This window comes from Heterocephalus glaber, unplaced genomic scaffold (assembly GCF_053883595.1).
Source record: "Heterocephalus glaber isolate CG9 unplaced genomic scaffold, H.glaber_assembly_v1.0 deba00001428, whole genome shotgun sequence".
In the NCBI taxonomy this organism is placed as follows: domain Eukaryota; kingdom Metazoa; phylum Chordata; class Mammalia; order Rodentia; family Bathyergidae; genus Heterocephalus; species Heterocephalus glaber.
In genome coordinates, this window is record NW_028258293.1 from 3152665 (window position 1) to 3156062 (window position 3398).

At 63.6% G+C, this 3398-nt stretch overlaps 1 protein-coding gene across 3 annotated transcripts in view; it reads left to right on the top strand.

Moving 5' to 3' along the window:
- Positions 1-702: 702 nt before the first annotated feature.
- Positions 703-3398, top strand: part of Kcna4 (potassium voltage-gated channel subfamily A member 4) — a 35767-nt gene continuing 33071 nt past the window's right edge. For 2 of the 3 annotated variants that reach the window (XM_004851587.4, XM_087211506.1), the window contains exon 1: positions 703-931. The gene's annotated coding sequence lies outside the window, so the exon portion shown is untranslated. Of the gene's footprint in view, positions 932-2029; positions 3162-3398 lie in introns of those variants that run through there. The other variant, XM_021263960.2, reaches the window with a different exon arrangement.

Sequence of the window (3398 nt, forward strand, 5' to 3'; positions counted from 1 at the left end):
GAACACAGCGATCACCCCACCGCCAGGTTGCAGCCCAGGGCGGATTCGCTCCACCACCCGAGCGACCTCGGCCCGGACAGGAGGCGCCCCGGTCCGCGGGCATCGGGTGCGGGCAGCCGCGGGTGGACCCGTGGGAACTGCGCCCCGCACCGCGCTTGCTCGGAGGCCTTTGCCGAGCTGCCCGTGCAGTGCGGGGCCTGGGCGTCCGTCCGCCGTGGTCGGGGTCGGGTCGGGTCGGGTCGGGTCGGGGTCCGAGTGCGGGACACTGTCACTGCTGGGGATTTGCTGGGTCTGAGCGTGGGGAAGCCGGCAGCGTGACCCCGACCTCCAAGCCGCGGCCCGAAGCAGGAGTTGATTTCTTCCTGCAGCAACAGGTTCCCCGGGCCCCAGCTGTTCAGCGCCTGCGCCCTGCCCGCACCCCACACCCCGCTCCCGCACCGCGCCCCAAACTCTGCGCCCCGCACCCGCTCCCGGGCCATCTTCCTGGGTGCGAGGCGGGTTCGAGGCCGGGCGCGGACCCAGGCGGGGGTGCGGGTCAGGCTCGGCCGGACCGGCGCAGCCTCCACCCGCCTACCGGGGCTCCTCGGCCGTCCTGAGGAGCGGGGCGGAGCCGCGTCGTGACTGCGCCGACGGCCCGGCCACACCCCGCGCGCGGCCCGCCCCGGGAGGCGTGTCCTGCCTCCGCGTCGCGGAGGGAGGAGCGTGGAGCTGCTGTCTAGGATCTGTCGCCTGCGGGACGTGGAGCGGAGCGGGGTCTCAGGGAGCGACCCGGCCGGCCGCCGAGGCAGGGCGGTCTCCGCGGCCGGGTCCCCTGTGGCCGGCGGCGGCGGCACAGGCGGGGACCCATTCGCGTCCTCGGCGCCCCCTGACCGGGGAGCGACCCCCGCCCACCCGCGCCTGCCCCGCGGACGTCGCGGGACGATCCCAGAAGGTGGGCTGGGCTCGGGATGCGAGGCCCGAGCTAAAAATAACCCCGGGGGTGGAGCGCGGGGGGCGCCCGGCCCGTGGCGGGGTGCGCGCATTTCCAGCCCGGCCCCGCGGTCCGGCTGCCCGGCCCCTCCGCCCGCTCCCTTCCCTCGCTCGCCTGCTGACTCCTCAGCAAGCTCGGTCCGCCCGGGTCAGCGCTGCGAGGAAAGCAGCCGGGTGTGGGGTGCGGGAGGAGGGCCGGTGCTGGAGCGGCTGTCTGCTGGGCCGGGAAGGGGTCCCCGGAGCCTCTCCCGCGGTGCTGCCGGCTGCAGCTTCTCCCTGCAGGGAAGCCTCGGAGGGAAGAGCGATTTGAAGCCAGTCTGGTGTGTTGTTTCCTTTCTTTCCCTTCTACCTCTCCCCTTCCTTCCTTCCTTCCTTCTTTCTTCCTCCTTTCTTCTTTCCTTCCTCTTTCCTCCCTTCCCTCCTTTATTTCCTTTCTTTCTGATCAGGAACAGTGAGGTAACTGGCAGCCAATTAAAAGGGAGGTGATTTGCTTTTTGTAGGGTGAATGGGGAGTTAGATGAAAATTAACAAACCCAGAGCCCTAGGAAGGAAACTGGTGTGGAGCTGGAGGAGGGCAGCTGGAACTCCCAGAGTTGAGGGAGAGCTTGAAGACTCCTTCCTGGCTTTCAGGAGCCCCTGGGGTGGGAAGCCCTGCAGATGCCACAGGGCTTCATTTAAGCAGTCCTTGCAGCTGCCTGTGGAAGTTGGGAGACTGGGGAAACTCTCAGGCTCTGGCCTGAGCATCCCCTCCGTGCTGCTGGCCTGCCAGGCACAGTGATGGGGCCTCCCTGGGCAGGTTGGCCGGGCTGACTCTGAGGTGGTTACCACAGGAGGGTAGGTAGGGGTGGGCAGAGGGAGGAGCTGACCACCTGTGCTCAGGTGGGTTTCCGGGTTTGGCATCTGGAGCTCCCTCTCCCTTGGGAGGTGTTTAGGGTTGACCAGGCGGCTGTGTGTTTGCCACAGCGCCCCCCCCCCCCGACATTTCCCCAAACCCCAGTGTGCTTAGGTGAGGAGGCCTGCTGCTGGGCGGGGAGCAGCAGGTGGCCCGGAGCCCAGTCCTGCTGATGGCTTCAGAAGGCCCTTTCTCTTCTGCTTCCTGAGTGCTTCCAGTAATAGAAGCTGGAGATGCCCTGGATTTTGAGTGCCAGCGTCCTCTGATTCTGCGGGCCACTCCCTGGCTGCGTTCTCAGAGGCCCGTTGGAGTGTAAAGGGGAGAAGCCGGAGGAGACGAGATACAGGGTGGGGGGTGGAGTTCCAGGTGGGGGCAAACTATGGAAGAAGAAGGGCCAGGCGTAGCAGGTGACAGTGGGCACCACAGGGGTCAGGCAACAGGTGACCCATCAGGAAGTGGGAGCTGGGAAGTGCAGTGGGGTGCTGTTCAGGGATGGGGCGGACACAAGGATGAGGGCAAGAGTGAGACAGACCCAGAACTGAGGCCGTACAGACCGGCGTTTAAGAAACGAGATAGTTCCTTGGACGAGTGTGGGAGGAAACGATGCTGAGGTGAACGGGCAGAGCTGTAAGGAGGGATGATTATTACAGCTGTGCGAACTTCTAGGCTGTGGGTGGAAGGAGCGAGGAAGTGTTCAGGAATCTGAGGAAGAGAAACACAGCAGAGCCACGCTTCGCTTCGGGGAGTGAGGGATGCCGGGAACACAGGACCCACAGAGTGTGGGACCGCCTGAGTCCTCACCGGCCTGCGGCAGAGGATGGTCCCCTTGGACAGCTGCCAGTGAAAGAACGGGTCATGGTGGTGTCTTTCCTGAATGTGCTGCTGCTTTTATTGGCACTCACTGTGCACAAACCCGTGTCATTGTCTCATTTGTCCCTTTCCCAGGTGGGCTGAGGGAGGTTGTGTTACGTTATTTACAAATTGGAGAGGAGCAGATTGGATCTCATTCAAGTAGCAGAGTCTGCCTTGAAGGAAACCGATTTTTCAGACTTCTTCATTCCTGAGTCAAGATAGAGAGAAATGGAAAGTTGCTTAATTCAAAAACACCTTATGAGTGGAAATTTAGGAAATGCACTGGGGCACCTGAATGCTGGGGATGCCTGTGAAGAGCAGCGTTGCTATTGCGGGGTGGGGAGAGTGGTAGTGAGCGTGCGCAGGTGGCTCCGGAGAAGAGAGGAGGCCAGCAGAAAGCAAGTGGCTCGAGCGTGGACAGCAGCGGAGTGGCTGCGCTGACGAGAAGGTGGGCTGAGCTGAAATCAGCCGAGGAAGAGGGAGGAGGGGTGTGGAGTGAGAGGGAGACTTGAGAGTCGCTTGCCCCACACTCCTGAACCTCTGTGGTCTCTTGGCTTGGGCCGTGCAGCTTGCCTGAGGGCAGGAGGAGGAGGTGCGGTGCGCGCCAGGGAAAGGCTCGGTTGGTGCTGCATAGTTCCATTGCTCTTTTTATTTTGATCCTGTGCTTGTTTCCCACCCCCTTCAG